The 18,402-nt window shown below is 43.7% G+C and overlaps 1 long non-coding RNA gene across 1 annotated transcript; it reads left to right on the top strand.

Annotated features, from left to right (window-relative positions):
• The first annotated feature begins 100 nt into the window (after nt 1-100).
• LOC132991597 (uncharacterized) lies at nt 101-2,385 on the top strand. Its single transcript, XR_009676208.1, has 2 exons — nt 101-779; nt 821-2,385. It is a non-coding gene; the product is annotated as an uncharacterized LOC132991597 (long non-coding RNA).
• Nucleotides 2,386-18,402: the final 16,017 nt, after the last annotated feature.

The raw sequence follows: 18,402 nt of genomic DNA, 5'->3' as shown, positions 1-18,402 counted from the left end.
AAGCGTGAAAGGTGCCTGCAGTCATTGCAGCTTTCAGCTTCTGGTCTCCAGCTCCTCATGTGTTGCAGAGAGACAACAGAGAAAACATGAGGTCAGAAGAAACGTTTCACTGTGTTTTGGTTGACTGGATATTCAGACGTGCATACACCAGCAAGAGAACACGGCTGACACAAAGCAGCAGAGCGCAGCAGAGGCGGCAGTGCATCCTGGGACATGTAGCAAGTGCTTGCATGGCTCCATGATCCAGATGAATTTTTTTTTTTACGTATAGTTGTACTGCAAAAGGAAACATACATTTGAAGCTTTGACATATCGTAAAAAATGTGCATGTTAGTCCATGCTTCCATATTTGGTCTAATGGAAGTAGTGTCAAGCCTATAAGCATGATTTGTGCTCTCTGTTGAAGTTATAATTGCTGCCCAGTACTTTCCTTCCCTCCACTTCCTTCTGCTCCTCCGGGGCCGATTCATAGCGACAGCATGCTAAGCAGGTTAGCCGGTTAGGCTTCTCCCAAGGAACCTTTTCCATTTCCTCCTGGGGGATCCTGAGGTGTTCCCAGGTCAGGTGTTATGAGCCCTTTTCAGATAACCGTTTCAAGGGGCGATATTTCGTCCCTGTAACGTTCTGCTGTCAATCTTAATTTCTTAGTGGTGTAATGGGGGGAGGACAAAGTCATCCTCCCCTCCATTTAGTCTTCGGAGGTAGTACAGGGGTGAGATGAGATCAGTGGAGCCAGCGGGGCGGCACAACGCTGTGTGTGTCTGACTGTGTGTGTGTGTGTATTCTTATCATTATCTAGGTGTGTTAGTTTGATGACGAGAAATTCGACTAAGTATGATTTCAGTCAGACTAACGTGTTTACATGTATTTTAAAAGTCTCAGTTTCAGTCGGACAAACACAATACTTCAGCTTTTGCCAACATCATGTAAACGTGCTGACTGTGAAGGAGTAGCGGCTCTAGTCTGACCTCCCTCAGGACGTCTGAGCTCCTCACCCAATCTCTAATGGTGCTTTCACAAACACAAAGAAAATCAGTCCATCAATCATTATTTGTATAGCGCCGATTGTGTTATCTCAAGACGCTTTACAAAAAGAGCATATTGGATAAGATGCAGGAAGGATTTCTTCTTTGTATTCCTCCTCTGTTGTTACTGTTGCCACCGAGCTGGAGGTCGGAGCGGGCGGTCGAAATCAAGAGATCTTCCTGCAGTTTTTGGGATAAGATGCATGTGTGAACGCAAACAGCCACATTTTGAAGTCTGACTTTTCTTGGAATTATTCCTGCCAACCCCACTACCCTGGGAGGGGGTGATAACGATAATATCCTGTAACCGGCGCATGACCATATGCACGTATTGAAACTGCTTCATTAGTTTTCTTTTCACCAGTTTGTTCTTCTCCGCTCTTTTGTCGATGCAGTGATGATGTTGAACTACATGTGACACTGATATACTTTGATTTAAAGGCAAAAACTGGCGTTATAGCGTCAGACTCATGTTGCATGGTTAAGCGACTGAGACTGTTCCCGTCGATAGGGAAAGTCTCCCGCTGCAAGGTGCATGTGTGAACAATATAAAAATCAAGCTACTCAGGAGGATTTCAGGGGCAGCCTTGTCTGAAAATTTTCATGAAATGTTCAGGAAGGCATACAGCATGTGAGAAAACAGATTTAGTCCTATAGCCCGGCCAAACAGTGAAGGAAACTCCTTTTGTCCATTTGTATTCACAGTCTCATTTCATCAGTTACTCCATACTTGAACAATAAGCAAATATTCCAGCGTGTGCATGTGCTGACTCATGCCGAGTCTTCAGGTAAAGAGTTACTAATTTGACTTTCTTTTAATGACGTGTCGTGTTCCCAGGTCTCAGCTATAAACTCGGTGATTCCAGTTTAATTGGAATCCAAAGAATGAAGGCCAAACCTGTGAAAATAAAAAACCGGAGACTCTCTGTTTGTTTTTCCTCCTTGCTCGCTGTGAAAGCAGGACGCCTCCTGTTGATCGTCTCCTCTCAGATTGCTCTCAGTATTTATGAGGAGGGTCTCTCCGCCCCCGCCCCCGCACACACACACACACACACACACACACACACACCTCTCTGCGATCAAACAGATTGTGCAGATTCAGTGAGCTGATCAGTGCTTCTGCATGGGTAAGAATCTGAATCAGCCCCCTCCCTCTGCAGAGGCGACCCCCCCCCCCCCCTGTGTGAAACTACAGTCCTACTCTGGTTTTCTCCGTCTGTGCTGTCTGTTCTGTGTGACACTGTGTGTTTAAATGTATACCAAGCAATAGAGAGGTCTGACAGGACAATCATGGCTGTGCAGACCAACAAATGAAACAACATTTCAAAGCCTGTGTTGCAAATATAAGGCAAGAAAAGCAGCTCCTCGCATGTTGTCTCATTATTCCAGCTGTCAGGTTTAATGGCACAGTTTTATATTTATGTATGCGGCAAAAAGGGTTAATGGCTCCTGGTTGTATAAGTTTGCAGCATATAATCATGTGTGCACGCCTGCTGCTGACGAGCCCATCCCTCACACCTACAGAGGCTTCACATTTCATCCGTATTTCTCAGGCTGAATCGTCCATCTGGGATCTGGATTTTACACTTTATCACATGATGAATGATGGGATTCCTTCCTCTCCTGCTCCTCAGTTTGAAATGTAGAAGTGGTCCCGAGTGAGGATCAGGCCTAGGAGTGGCAGGGGGGAATTCCCCGGCTGCGATTATGCGGAGCAGAGCCTCCTGCACGCTCCACATTTTCCCTCCTTATTAGATTTTATGGTTTCTTCTGGGCAGGTATGCAGCCCCTCGTCATCTCTTTCTCATTTAATTGGCCGTTTACAGGACGGCTTCTGGGTTTCTAACAGCTCATAAAGGGGGCAGGCCGGACCTCTGGCCTCTGCTGCAGAAACACAGGTTGGAAGAAGATTGCACGGCTGCAGGAGGGCAGGAAGGTGCAGAGCTGAAGAATGGTGGGGGTCATTCTGCAGCATCTGTGCCTTGTTTTGTTGCTTTCATCAAATCAGAGCAAACCAAGGAAAGAGGTGTTCCAGTAATGAACGGCTTTATTGATTCAAGACGCAGCCAGGATCATTTCAACTGGCGTGTAATAGTTGCTGTCCATTAGCTAATATGCCTGATGCATTAGAGTCTGGCATGAGAGGAACATCTGCAGAACGAGCTAAGAGGCGGGTAATTAGTTCAATTTATTTTCACCTGTTTTATCGGGCATTATAATCAATTTCAACACATTAAAACAATCATATTGGATATCTTGTCTCAACTCGTGTGGTTCAAAATGATGATAACTTTACACTGCTGACATATTTCTGAAGCATCGAGGGTGTTTAACAGTCAGGGCAGGACCGACCATCTGGCAGACCGGACGCTCTCCTGCTGGGTCGACGCTCCTTTTGTCAAAACAACTCAGTCTATATATGAAGCACTTTTCAAGACAACAGAGGGAAAAATAGACAGAAGAGAAAACCAGAGATTAACGTTAGAAGAGGTCAAAGTCGTGACACAGACAGCATGGCTTAAAAAAATACAAAAATCAAATCTTCATGCACACGATTAACAGTTTAAGATGAAGAGACGACTTCAAGATATCACTAAGGGGGAAAATCTACTTTGAAGGCGCAGCTGCCTGATCATTTTTGTTTTCCACTGAGTGAGTAGGATGGAGAGAAGTGATTGGTCTCCAGATCTCTGACGGTTGCGGGACGGTATACAGGGTATGCATTGACGTCACTTTCCCACCGGGACACGCCCCCTCTGTTGGGCTGAGTGGCAGAGCAGTCTGAAACATGGCGGCTTTCAGGAGGAGAGATGAGGTAAATATCTTAAATTAAGGATGTTTGGATTCAACAGAGATCCCTCAAATTGACCAAAGACAGAGCGCTCTGTGGACATCGATGTGTGGACGACATTCCCAACAGCCCGGGAAGTAGAGAAAGTAAAGCAAAGAGCCTGCAGGAAATGATCATGTTGTTTTGTAAACTAATATATTGGCTGTTTGATAATCTGTTGTTGCCTCTCGATTATTTATAATCTGACAACAACACATAGTACGACTCTTCAATTTACCAAAGGTACACATGATTCAGCAGCACAGACAGGATCTGCTTTTACGTCTGATGCTTAAAGGAAGAGTGTGCGATTTTTTTGATCCAGTAGATGTCGCCCTTGAGCTCCAGCATGAAACCAAAACAAACTGCTGTTTGGCCACGCCTCCTCCATACTGAAGCCTCCGCTCTCCTCCAGAGACACACCTCCAACCCCCCTCCACTCGTGTTCACACCAAGGAGTTATGATTTAGAACGCACCATGATTAAGCACCATTAAGCACAAGCGGCGGACAAAATTGTTCTTGGCTCGAGACGATTGCCCGTGTCCTGCATTGTTGTGTTAGCATGCTAATGTTAGCGCTCTTTAGTTAGCTCGTAGCTTCACATTGCATGTAAATGAACACAGAATGAGCGTGATCCAAAAACTCTTACTAACATCCAAATAATCAGTGAGTATGTTCTTCTTCTTCTCTCTAGTTCTTGACTAAAACAGCTTTTATACACAAGGGGAGGAGCCGGCCGTCCCGTCCATGTAAACACGGCTCTGACAACAACACAGCCAGCGGGACTCGAGCTTCTCTCTCATTGTAGACAGTCATGACTCAGAGACATTTACACAGGAGATACTCGACTTCTGATATATTTATGTGTAACGTCGCACATTCTTCCCTAAATTTAAGACAAAATGCAAAAACAGAAATCTTACTTTTACTGACCAAACAAAGTTCTTCAAAATCCAACAAAAAATGAATGAGGAGAAAACCAGGAAACACTACAGACACACAGAGATCTTAAGAATGTAACAGTCACAACAGGAAATAGAGAAACATGAGGATTCTGAGGCCTCTCAGTAGCTATGTGCTTTCTGTCACTCATTGGATGTAAACGCAGTGACTTCTGTGACGTCACGTTTACATTATTTCCACTCTGTTGCAGAGGAGATCTGGGCTCTCTTCTTGGTACTACTTAGGACTCTCACTGCTGTGTTTTAAATCAGCTGCAGGCGAGACAGGGCCGGCTGAGTGATTCCTTCACAAAGACGACTGCAGCAGTCGAGGCGAAAAGAAATCAGAGTGTGAACGACGACGTCTCCGTGCAGTGAAACCAGCCGGGCTGCAATCCTAAAGGAAAGAGAGCACACACGATCAGAAATATAATATTGATCTCTCTGACTCATGGGAAGAGAACCATTAAAGCTGAATATGTGAAGTCCTGTTTAAGTCAATACTACGGTGGCCCTGAAGGTCAACTGCTGAAACATTTCAATAAACACAAAAAATTTGAAACAAAATGAACAATTTTTTTTGCATCTCTCTGTCATTAAATATTTTTTTCTTTATTGACATATTTATGAATGTGTTGACGAATATTTGGGGGATTTGTGAAATGTTTTTGCAGTTGACCTTTAAGGCCACCGTACATGACAGAGTTGTCCGCCTGCAGCTCATTCATACTGCAGCTTATCAATGTCGGCGTCTATGATAAAGAACAACTTTAAAGATATTATGACTTTGCTTGGAACCTTTTTGCGCAGACACACACGACTTAATCTGAGTGCTTTCTGTGTGATGTAACGACCTGATTCCAGTTTGGTACATTTACACATTCAGTGATTGTTTTCAACTTAAAGAGGACATATTATCCCCCTTTTCTACCTTTTCAAACAGTCCCCTGTGGTCTAAATTAAACATCTGTGCTGTGCTTTGGTCAAAATCTAACATGAATCAAGCACCAGAGGAGGTTTGTGACCCTGTATAAACCAGCTCTCTCAGAACGCTCCGTTTTGGTGTGTGTGTCTCTTTAAATGCAATGAGCCCCCCCCTGAGTTTTCCCTGTAGACATCACTCCTTCGCTAGCGAGAATAAAAATTGCAGACCTGTGAAAAAGTTTTGTTCTAGTCTGGGGGTGGAGTCCATGGGTGGAGATACCAGGGGAGGGGAGGGGATTTTTTTTTTAACCAGAATCCCACTGTGACATCACAAGGAGAGCAATTTTTTCTCTGTGTTGTAAGACTTATGCAGACTACAAACAAAGGACTGGATGGGTTTATTTCACAAAAAAAGTGAAGTAGAAGGAAAAGGGGCGCAGGTAGCATAGTGGTTGGTGAGCGTGCCCCATGTGCGGAGACTAAAGTCCAGCAGGCAGGCGGCCCTGGGTTTGAGCCCCACCTGAGGCTCTTTTCCCGAATGTCGTTCCCCACTCCCTCTGTTCCTGGTTTCCCACTCTGTCCACTGTCCTATCTCTACAGTAAAGGCATAAAAAGCCCACAAATAAAATCGTGGTGTTTTAACCTTTTCTTCACAAACATCTCCCAAGATTCATTGAGTGCCATTGAAAATAAATTGTAGATCTTTAGGCACATTTATAATCAAAGTCTGACATCACAATAACAGATAAAAGCACACGACTAAAGACCCTGAATGAGTTAATAAAAGAAACTTAACACAAGAAAATGGAGGCAAAAAGTCAAATCCATGAGAAATAGTTAAAACCAGTTCTGGGCTGAACTTTTCTGTATATCTGAAAATAAAATATTAAACTGTGAGTGGTTCCTAATACGTCGACCCACTCCTGATTAGTCCATCAAGACAAATACATGACAAGACAAAATTAGTTTCTTCTTTTTAACCCGACAGCTCATCCACTTTTTCTTGACAGGAGGACAGGCCTTATTATCGAGCACCGCCAGGGCTACAAGTGCATTTATAGATTTCAGTGTTTAGATGACAGATCCCCGTCATCATGTCTTAATGAGTAACGATTTCACTTGAGGCTGGACGCAAGCGCAACACACAAACACACAAATACACAAACACATGGGCAGGTTTAAAGGGTGATTATTGTCCAATGAGAAGAAGCGTGGCAGATAGGAAGGAGAGGTTGTGGCAGGCAGGCGGGCAAAAACACTACAGGGCATCAAGGAGACAAGTGTTAAACAATATGGAAAAACTCTTCAAGAAACTAGTGAACAAACATCTTAATCCAAAAAAAGGCTCACTCTATAGAGACCACTGTCTGTGAGCAGGCGATCGAGTGGATGAAAGCTCAGGGGTTTTTGAACACTGCAGGGTTGATTGTAGAATTGGAAACAGGTGAGCAGCGAGGAGGTGGAGGTGGAGGTGGAGGTGGAGAGGCTTGACCAGGTAATGAGGAGGCAGGACTGGAGACTGATGAGCCACACAGACAAGCACACAGAAACAGGGAGGAACTGAGGGGAAATCTCCGGTCTTGAAAAATGAAGCCAATGAGGAAGTACAAAATCCTGCAGTTCATCGAGTGTCCACTAGAGGCTGGCTGCAGGAACAAGGGAAGTCACATACACACCACAGGCAGAAAAGTCGTTTTTACAGCATAAATAAACATGTTTACAGCCTGGTACAAAAAAAACCAAATAGGTCTGATTAGTTATTGTCATCACTGGAACACACTGTACGGGGGGGATTTTTTAAAACGGCTCCGTTTTGATTTTATGAATCATCAAGACGCTTAAAACCCGCCTCAGCTCCAGCTCTCAGCCTGTCGTTAGGTTGACTGAAAGTTTGGCTGAGACAGGATTTCCAGCATGGCGGCTGCTGCAGATGAGCCTCCAGAGCCCCCTGCAGGAACAGATGGCTGACGTCACTCAGGCTTAATATTTACAGTCTATGGGACTAACAGACAGACACAAGGGGGGGCGGGGAAACACAAGAAAACACAGGGGTTGCGTCCAAGGCCGTAACATAATAGCCGTTTTGTAAGTTCTTCCAGACTTCAGTTTGATGAATGTAAAATATTTAGCTCAATTATTGTCATTTGAAGCCGAAAATAAAGCCTGAATTTTAGTTATTGGTCATGTGTTTGTATTTTACCTGTAGATATTACTAATAAGTAAAAATGTAGGCAATAAAACCATAATTTTTTGGATATCTCATTATAATTCATAATTTTTCCTTTTTCAGGACAGCTGTTTAAGATAGTTTGACGTCCAAATCACTAAGTCGGTATCTCCAGCGCCGTTTTCCAGTGAGGTGTAATTAGGATTTGAAAAATGGCACTACATGAAGGATAAACCTTTTGATATTTTCTGCTGTTATAATCTGATGAGCGCTGACTGCAGCACTACATGAACGTTTCGGGGGAATATAAAAGGTAACTGGTCCTGACTGATTGCTGCAGAGGCTCGTCTGTCAGCGCGTCTTCACTGCTCCGCTTCATTCATAATGTGAGCTTCAAGGAGCATTAAGTTCATCCCTGTAGTGACAAAGGATGAGATGTCACCCAACTGAGCGATGCAATTAATGTATGAGAGGCAATAAGAGGAGGATAAATGTAGCTTTGAGCTGGAGTGATAGTTGTGACTGCGCTCTCTCTCCCTCTGGCTCAGAGACAGATTAGTGACAGCTCCTTAATTTGTGACAGGAGATAACATTGTCCATCACGCTGACAGGCGTGACCACTGAAAGTTATCACTCAGCTGTTATAAATGAAATATTGATATCTATCAGGTTGTTAAAAGTGCTGTTTCAATTAAATAAACATCAGAAAACCTCCACAAATCTTTCCGTTGTTATCAAATATGAACATCCGTACGAGCCTTAAACCTGCATTCTTTCTGATGTCCAGCAGGGGGCCGCTCCACAGACTGCAAAAAGAAGTCATAGGGCCTTATTCACAAAAGGATTGCGTAGCTTTTGAGTTTAAAAGACATCATCTAATTCACAAAAAATGCACATGCATGGTTACTTGCACTTCTTACTGAGCTGCAGAGCAAACAGCGTCTCTGTGCGCGGTGAATATTTTAGCGAACCATGAGGACCCGTGTCCACAGAGAGAACTTTTTGCGCCTGCATTTTTATTTTTTACAGTCTATGCTCCCCTCCGCTTCAGAGCGCTTCTCACCAGCGCTCGTTGTTGCTGCTAGGTTAAGAAAGTTGACTTCTGCTTCCCTCGGATGTCTGCTAGGTGTGTTTTAGATCAGTGGGCTAAATATGTGCCCCTTCTGGATTTTGATTTGTTGTGAGAGAGAAGTGACATTGACGATTGTGGCACTGTTCTAAAAGTTCAACTGAGAGCGCTGTGAGAGAGCGAAAAAACGACGAGGGCATTTAGTGCTCAGGATGGCGATGGCTAAAGATGCTGAACTACTTGGTTTAACAGGCGCTGCCAGTGAAAAAACGCTGGTTTCTCTTCAAATTCAGACACAAAACAAGAGCAAACTGCACAAAGCAGGAAAATGTTATGAGCGTGTTTGCGTATGAATATCATTAACGCCGCATGCTTTGTTATTTACACCAGATCAGATAACGGCGGTAAATGATGCACAATTTCTGGAGCTATTAGTGGCAGCACTTCCTGAGTAACTTGAAGGGTCACTATTTACAGACTACCACTAGCGTCTGGCTGAGATTATTTCTCATCACACTCCTGTTGGAAATTTACAAGAAAAAAAAAGGAACAATGGAGCTGAAACAGGAGCAGGTTTTATCCACAGCTGCCCTTGTGTGTATGTTATTGTTAGCTGAATTAGCATTACAAGCTAGCAGGCCTTTTTTCTGAGGTTACTGTTAATGTCTCACTATGAGCGTCTCACTGTTACCACAGTCTGTTCTGACATGGTGACAGCAGCCTATATGTTTACTGATATCCTACTGGTTTACTGCTTAATGTTTGCTTCTGGAGCGAGTGCTCCTATTGGCTGTTGACACTTTGATCACACTGATCTTCACTTTTTACATGAGCAAAGACTTAAAACTCCCCAAAAAAATAAAAATTTTATCCGACTCTCCAGACGAGGAAAAGACCGACTTAAAGTCAAAGATGTATGACCATCTTGCAGCAGACCATCAAGCTCACTCCAACAGTGATTTATTTATTGGAAAGTTGCCTGTGACAGGGCCACTGATTGCTATAAATTGATGAATGACAGTAATGTTCGTGTTGGCTTGCAGACGTCTCTCAGCGGTCTCAGGTGGTAGAGACAGAATGAGCAGTGAGCGTTTCACTCGCTGAGGTGTTTTTTCTTTTTATATTTATTTGAATGTTTGACCTTCACTCTGCAGAAGGATGAATGTTCGCTAGAAAGCTGCACATGAAATAAAGTTTCTCTGTTACCGAATTTCTTCTTCTTTTCATATGTGGATGCACCAGCAGGATTTTGTGACATCACAACTAGTCTTTGGGCCAATCACGGTCCAGTGTGCATCCTAAGAAATGATAAATGGGCTTGAGCTTGTAGCCCTTTTCTAGTCTTCTGACTACTCAAAGCTCTTTTACACTGCAGGTCACACCTACACATTCACACACTGATGGTAGAGGCTGCTGAGTAAAGAGTCCATCAGGAGTAACTAATCCCTCCGATTAGTCTTGCCCGAGGACACAGCGAACATGTGGCTGCAGGAGCTGGGGATCGAACCCCCGACCTTTCAGTTGAGAGACGACCAACTCTACCAACTGAGCCACAGCCGCCCTTAAGAAAGTGTTTAGCGGAAACTTGAAACATATGCAGAGGATAATCTTTGTAGTAAATAATAAAAATGGTCTTTTATTTTTTTTAACCTTTTTGCATGAGTTAATATCATGAATGCTTTTTACAAAGACTCAGTACACATTTTTGAATCGAATGGGATAAAATAATTTAGTAAACACGTACCTCAAAAATGTTGCAGTATCATAATTTCTTAGCCCCAGCAGGAGAGTATTTTCAAATCTGTTTTATAACATCCCAAGAAAGAGGAGTAAAACTTACTTATTATGACATTCATCCAAAGACTTGACAAATTAATTTGACGTGCATTTCAAGGTTTGCGCTGTCTCTGCATCATGTGGTTAGCCTGCAGGGCTTAAAACACTGATGATATGTGATGCCTCTATGATTCATGCAGTCACTCTTTGCAGGGAACAGAGAGCGGGTTGTGTTTTTGAAGGTGAATCTTATCTCTGCCCGACAGCTGCAGTTAAACTTCTCACATGTGTTCAATCTACTGAAGTTACTGTGTGGACGGCTGCGGGGGATGTCTTCTCTGTAATCCTCTGGATGTTTGGGTTCACCAGTAAGAGGGAGAGGGAGAGGGGGTAGACATCTGGGTTCATCAAGACTACTCAGGCAGAACCACAAACAGAACCACAGACGAGCAGATGGACCGAGGATGAAAGGCTCTGTGGAAGCTTCTGTCGGCTGCAGTCAGGTTGCAGCACTGCAGCTTTCTCAGGCTGGTTCAGCACTCTGCAGCGTTTACAGAGTCAGGAATCCATCCTCAAAGCTGGAGTCCTAAAAGAAGAGGGTTTTGTTTCTCCTAAAGTTTTCTGAGAGATAATTTGATCTCAATTAGAGGAGTGATTCAGCCATGGTGCTGTGCAGCCTGCGGGTCTGAGCTGCACTCAAACATCCACCCAGCTCTGTGCTTCACTTTGTTCAGTACATTTGGATCCATCTGATATCTTCAGTTTGTTTTCTGATGATTTGACAGATTTCTATGTTGATCAGGTCTTCTTTTATCTTGACTCCAAACTGTCTTTGAGCTCAAACCTGCACAAGGTCAGACTGATGAAATCTCAGTTGCAATAACACTGAGGTGTTTTTAAGGTTTAGTGAATCTCTAAGCTCTTTACAGATATGACTGACTGCTCCGGTCCTCCTCCTGCAGCAATAACAGAGAACTGTTTTTGTAATAATGGATTTCAAAGAGAACGTGTGGGCTGATTAATGTCTGACTGACAGGAGGAGTTCAATAATTATCAAAGTTCTCAAAGTTTTTGTTTTTATTTTCTGAAGCTGAGTCAGAAAACTTGGACTGTCTCATCGTCAGCTCACAGCGATTAGTCATTCTTCTAAATTTAGTTATATAATCAGGGATACAACCTCTGCTCCAGTATTCAAATGTGTTGTTGTGTTGGTGGGGGGGGGGGGGGGGGGGGGGGGGGGGGGTCTGACAGCCCTAATTATTACCCTTATAAGTGCATTCACAGAGGCTGTGATTTTTGCTTCTGTCAGTTGCATCTGTCAATGCAGCTGTGTGATTATGTGTTCAACTTCTTCATATTTTGTACATCATGGTTTGCGCTCGGAGTTTGTGGAATATGACGATCTGCTGACTGTCATGTGCTGCTAACTCCGCCCCTTTCACATGAACACGCTCACAGCTTGTGTGTGACCGCTTTGTGCGATCTCATTTGTCAGGGTTAGTGAAGTCAGATCACCAAAAGATAACGTGATGTTTAACTCCCCCTCAGGCCTCGAAAATCCATGTGATCCATGTAATCCAGAAGTAAAACAGACTTCTGTATCAACAGTGCTTTCAAGTGATGACCCTTTTCCCACAATCCCCTGTGGTTCAGCTCCTCCTCAGCACTCATGATGACCACAGGACACCATCCCTGTCACTCATCTGCTGATTCAGCAGACTGAAGCTTTACTCCGGAGAGAAACGGCAACAGTTGTTTCAGCACATAACCTTTCACTTTGTTTTTATGATGCACATACAGCGCCGCTTGTAGCTGTATTTATCTACAAGCGTGCTGCCGCCGCTGCAGCCTCTCCCCTAGCAAGCTGCTATTTCAATTTCATAAATCCTTTAGCGCCACCTACAGGTGAGTCAATTTTATTCATTTATAGCCGTGTCTCACTGAACTGAGACAGTTTGGTCTATTGAAGGATTTCCTTCTCGCGTCACCACCTGTCCCCGCCCTTACCCTGACGTTCCTAAGCTGTCGCCTAGCAACCTCAGCAGCTGCACTGGAACTACACACCGCGATAATTATGACTACTGTTTTTATTTTTTTCGTGAATGAGCATTTCAATGCACCCTCCGATTGGTGCAGCCCCTGAATCAGAACGTAGCCCTAGACTATATAAAAAGATGGTCGATCGTGGCGCAGTGGTTAGTGCACACGTCCCATGTATGGAGGCTGTAGTCCTCCAAACGGGCGGCCCAGGTTCGAATCCAACCTGTGGCTCCCTTCCTGCATGTTAATCCCCACTCTCTCTCTCTCCCTGATTTCCATCTATATCTGCTGTCCTATCTCTCCAATAAACGCACAAAAAGCCCAAAAATAAATCTTAAAAAAGATGGACGACATTACAGCTACCTAAAAGTGAAGGAAACACATTTAGAGCTCCCCCTACTGCCTCATTGCGGTATAGGTCATATGCCCCGCCTACTCCATGTTAACAGATCGGACATGGGTCAAGCTTTAAAATAAAAATACACTACAAATTATTTTTCTCAAACATGGTTTCTGTCATTATAGTTAAATTTTATCATGCAGATTAATGTACAAGTGTTTGTTTTCTCTGATACATTTATTTTAAATGACGTATTTGTCTCTTTGACGCTTTAAAAAGGGGCTGTAACACCCTGATGGGGCGGTAGCTCACTCTGTAAGGACTTGGATTGGGAGCTGGAGGGTTGCCGGTTGAAAATGTTGGTCAGGAAGTTGGATGGTTGCTGGAGAGATGCCAGGTCACCCCTGAGTAATGCTGAGGTGCCCTTGAGCAAGGCACCGAACCCCCAACAACTCTGGCGCTCTAACAGTCCCACTTTCATCTCTCCTTCATCGCATGTCCTCAGATCCTGTTTGTTTATGTGTGTATTACGGGCCTATGTGTGTAAAACCAGAATTTCTCCTCGGGGATTAATAAAGTTTGTACAAATTAAAACTATAATGAAAATGATTTTGACAGCCCCGTTGGCACATGAGACTCCTGCAGCGCTGTAAGCACCGGATTCATTGAAAGAGAGTCATTGAAAGGTATAGTATGTAGAATTGTATGACAATGTTTACTAAATTAATAAAAAATTTACTAAAACTTACATTTTATTTATTTTTTTGTTGAGTACTTACATTACCTCAAATATCTCCAAGAGTTATCAAAGCTCTTTTTCCATTTAAAGTTTTTTATTTAAGTTCAACTTTAAAGACAGCTTACAGTATGCATTAACATTTTTTCTTTTTGTTAAGACATTTGCAACATCCGACAAAAAAAAAAAAAAAAATTTTTAATTAAATTTAAAAAAAAACAAGACAGAGAAAAAATATATAAATAAATAAAAACTGACAGAGAACAATAACAAAACACAAACGAGATCACAGAGGTCGTATATATCATATAGCTATAGAGGGGCGAAGAGAGGGTGTACTTAGGGAGGTATTATTTTCTGGTTACGTAGCTTGCACTGTCTGTCTTTGGAGTGTGGGGAATATCGGCACAGTCTTTATAATGTCCAAAATGTCTTTCCATATGTGTTGGTCTTCCTTGTATTCGTCAACCAGGTTAGAGGCTGCACCTTCCATTGAAACAGTCTCCAGAAATGTAAGTAGCCATGGATCATGATTCAGTTTTCCTGTTTCTTTCCAGTGGCTAGCAATCAGTCTCTTAGCCGTCATACATCCAGTTGTTATTATTTGCTTATTTTGTTAAATCCGTCATTTTATAGTTGTAACGGTATGTAGCAAAATGTTTATCGTTGCCGTGGAAACACCCGATGTAACGTCAAAGACCACTGCATAAGGAAGCGTGAGCTGCTACTGAAAGCTGCCGTACTGTTGCTGTATGTGCTGCTGTGATAAAAAAGTCATGATACATCGTCGGTAAACATATTCTCTTCCTCAGGTCGGTTTCACCCGTTCGTACCGACTACGGTTAACACAGAGTGTTCACCGCGAGGGGGGGGGAGGGAGGGAGTAGCAGAGAGAACTCCCATGACTCCCCGCCAGCCTCAACGTCATCTTTTGTTATTGTTTCGATTGAGAGCCCCCCTGGCGGCGGATTTTACAAACTGTGCGTTTCCAAGTGTTTGCTCCACTGACACGAGAATCTGTTCTACCACCCTGAGGGATGTTTAAAGATTCATCAATAATTTAAACGTGTGTTTAGTTAAGAGGCTCCACCAGCCGATCTTTACTCCTCAGACTCTGACTCCACATGTGCAATAAAGCTTCACTTTTATACGACAGGAGGTGGAGATGCATCGTTCATCTTTATATACCGTCACTGATTTGAATTCAAAGTGGTGTGGAGATGTTTTTGTAAAGAAAAACTTTCAGATTTGACTTTGCACTTTTGTCATTTTATCTCTTAAACTGCGTACAAGGCTTAGCTCCCTTCCCAGCTTTGTGTTTCTAGTAAATACTTTACAATTCCTGCATTCCTCTCTATCTTATCAGCAGAGTTGTTGTACACAGAGCAGATTTCTGCTATCGTCCCCGTGCCCTCTCTGGCTGATAGTGGAGCCTCGGGCCGGCCGAGCTCTCTCAGTCTGCAGATAACAGCGTGAAACACTGTCCTTGTTTCCACACTGTCTGGATCCACACTGCTGCCCTCTTCCTGTGGCTCTCCTGATGAAAAGCTTTTAATCTTCCCGATCAATAACATGGCGAGCTCTCTGAGGAGCAGTTTGGTTCTGCTCGCTGAGATGACACTGTGTCCTGTATTTGAATAAGCTCTCTCCGAGGAGCGAGGCTGTCACAGATCTGTAGGAATCTCTCTGTCACAGTTTTCTCTGCATGATGATCCTGTTGCAGTGTGTGTGTGTGTGTGTGTGTGCTGAGAGAAAAGAGAGTTTAATATTCATCGGCTCAGAATGCACACCAAGAGAAAACTGTCAGATGTTGTTCACTGTAATGCTGGAATCCCCGAAACACTTATTCTGTCTGTTTGACTTCCTCCATGTCTGCTCAGCTTATCCCCAAGACCAGAGACAGACTGAGATCAAAAGTTGGCCCGTGCATTTTCATCAGACTCCACCCAACACAAACCCAAATGTAAACTTTAAAAGCTATTATTGCTGCAGTCACTGACTCATGCCAACAACTATTCAGCCACAATCTGAGAGCAGTTTGGTGCAACAAAAGGACTTTAGGCTCACATTAAGGCACCTTTAGTAATATTAAAAATGGCTCCACGCAGCCACAGTTCATAGTACAATCAATAATAAACATCGCGCTTTGAACAGGCAGTCTGAAGAGGACCAGTGACACTAGAAGTGTGTAAGCCTGAGCGGTGTCTCTGTTCTGCTAAAGACCCTGACACACCAAGCAGACTGCATGGAAGTAGTGGCGGCGACCAAGGCTGCCTGTGGCGTCGCTTCACGTCTCCTCACGTCTCCTCACGTCTTGGCCAAAAAGTTGCACTTGAACACACCACAAAGACTACAGCCGACGGCCAACCACCACGTACATGCGTGAGAGGAAATAACTCTCCATGCCAACGGCGGCGGTAGTCCGTTGTTATGATACGAGACCATTTTCACACCGCTGTCGCTCACCACTTGTATTATTGGAGAATAATGTCTGATAAAAATTTTAAAATGGCGCTGGCGTTGTCAGTCGTTGGTCTTTTAGTGGAAAAAGAAAAGAAAAGGCGGAGGCGACAAATATGGAGAAACCTCACTAATGGGTGAAAGCATGGATACTACAAGGGTCTTTCCTGAACCTGTGTCGAGGTAGAGTGGTGCTATCAAAGCTTTTTTTTACTGACAACAACAACGACAGCCAGCTGTGACTGGAAAACAAAAAGAATATCTGGAGAGCTGAGGGGAACGACACGGCTGATATTCTTTGAAGATTCATCTCAAGGTGTGACACCTTTAATAAGGCATGAAGAGACAAATGAATCCTTTATCTCATTGATTTTTTTTTTACCTTTGGCAAAAAAGGCAGATATCTGATGTTATCAGACTTCTTCTAAGATTTATTTTTGTCTTAATGTGTCTTTATTGGAGAGACAGGAAAGTGGATAGAGGTGGAAATCAGGCAGAGAGAGAGAGAGAGAGAGAGAGAGTGGGGAATGACATGCGGGAAAGGAGCCAGAGGTCGGAATCGAACCCGGGCAACCCGCTTCGAGGACTGCAGCTTCTGCACATGGGGCAAGTGAACTGACCACTTCCACCCACTGGCACCCTCAAAGATGTAAGCAGGCTTCAACAGTATCATGAAAATAAATTCCTAAGAAGATTTCTCACAGGGAGTAACGGGAACACTTCTTCTGCAGAAACAACTCTCTTTGGTTTTACTTAGCTCCAGCTCCAGCAACACTTGTAGTACAAAGATCAACTTTATTATCAAATTACACCGACCCGTTTCGGCTTGTGGCCTTCATCAGGGATCAGGCAGCAGGGACCCTGATGAACGCCACAAGCCGAAACGCGTCAGTTGATCTTCGTGCTACAAGTGTTGCTGGAGCATTTTGACCTCTCCTAAGCCTTTCACTCTTCATGCACCTTGGTAGTTGGTGAAGTTGTGCCAGAAGATCCTCTGCTTCTTCAGTATTTTTACTTAGTAGGAGGCAGGAATCTCAAAACCTGGTCGGATAAAATCAGAACTCCTTTTATGGTCGGATACCATTATAATTTTATGAACTGACCCTTTAACATTCTGCAGCTCTCTGTAAGTAATTGGCTGTGTCCCTGTGTGTGCGTGTAGGTGTGTGTGTGTGTGTGTGTGTGTGTGTGTGTGTGTGTGTGTGTGTGTGTGTGTGTGTGTGTGTGTCTCTGGTCGGCCTGAGGAAGTATTCCTCCTAAACACGTCCTTCATTCATTTATTCATACAGCAGCTCAATGAGAGCAGGTCCACGGGATGCCGCAGAGCGAACACAGACGTTTTATTAACGTGAAGATGATCTGCTCCTCGTTGTTTATGTGTGCAGCTGTGGAGCTGGATTAGATGTTTACAGCTGAGCATATCTGTCCATTTATAGGAACAGTTTTTGTTTGGTTAGTGTTGTGTGTGTGGCCGGCGGTTTGAAGGCTGGAGCTCCTCTCGCTTGTTTACCGGCCGTCTCCAGGCTGCAGTCATGAATCTGCTCCACGGCTGCCAAGGCAGGACGGAGGGGAGGCCAGTCTCTCTGTACTATTCAAACAGAATAATCAAGCTGGATTCCTCTACAATTTGCCCTACAAGCCACACTCTTCTCTCTGCACTCGCTCCTTCAGACACCTTATATAAGGCCATCAGTTTTGGATGGATAACAGAAAGATAGTAAGAAAATTCATCGGTTTCTATTGAGACTCTTTCACAGTTCAAATTAGCCTCTGACTTAAAATACTCCCAACTCAGAGTACGGCGAGTAAAGGAAACTACATACTGTGACTTACAGCAGCAGATAATCAGCTCATTGAACGGCTGTTATCGTTTGTCTTTAGGAGATATTAGACACAACATCAGACCTTGTCTCCTTGTTGGATGAGTCGACTGTTATCAGCTACTTGTTGCACACTTGGACGCTAAGAGGGCCTTTCAGGCGTGCATGGGTTTAACCACAGGGCCCTCTCTCCTGCTTGTGTTTTGACGGCCAGATTAGATGAAAAGGGGACGGAAACATCATTAATATTGAATGACCGACAGTCTACCACT

The sequence above is a fragment of the Labrus mixtus genome, chromosome 16 (genome assembly GCF_963584025.1).
Source record: "Labrus mixtus chromosome 16, fLabMix1.1, whole genome shotgun sequence".
In the NCBI taxonomy this organism is placed as follows: Eukaryota; Metazoa; Chordata; class Actinopteri; order Labriformes; family Labridae; genus Labrus; species Labrus mixtus.
This window is presented reverse-complemented; position numbering and strand designations above follow the sequence as displayed.